Source organism: Pteropus vampyrus, unplaced genomic scaffold (assembly GCF_000151845.1).
Source record: "Pteropus vampyrus isolate Shadow unplaced genomic scaffold, Pvam_2.0 Scaffold158, whole genome shotgun sequence".
Taxonomy (NCBI): Eukaryota; Metazoa; Chordata; class Mammalia; order Chiroptera; family Pteropodidae; genus Pteropus; species Pteropus vampyrus.
In genome coordinates this window covers 2,296,316-2,296,657 of record NW_011888939.1, presented here as the reverse complement: position 1 = coordinate 2,296,657, position 342 = coordinate 2,296,316, and the positions used below count along the sequence as shown (strand labels likewise).

The following is a 342-nucleotide window of genomic DNA, read 5'->3' as shown; positions in this document are numbered from 1 at the left end:
TCACAGAGAAAACCACCAGACTGGAAGTTTACAGTGAGTGGCCGGGGATTACGGCAGTGAGCAGTGGCCAGCTGGGGTGGGCAGAGGAAGGGACTCTGGGCCAAGCTGGCCTCTGCCTGACTCCATAGGTCAGTGAAGGGAGTGGCCAGAGGCCCAGGATGGTGGGACTACGGAGTTAGCCGGGGAGAAGGGTCATCTCAGCTCATCTCACCCCCTACAGGCGAGGAAACCGAGGCCAGGCTCGGAAGTGCTTGTCCAGGGGCCCAGGCAGAGCCAAGTGGGGAATCCGGGTTTCCTCTCGTGATTTAGGGCTTTTCACAAAGCCACAGCCAGACACCCATG

General features: G+C 59.9%; 1 protein-coding gene across 1 annotated transcript in view; it reads left to right on the top strand.

Annotated features, from left to right (window-relative positions):
* HMCN2 (hemicentin 2) overlaps positions 1-342 on the top strand; it is an 80,257-nt gene that overhangs the window by 13,162 nt on the left and 66,753 nt on the right.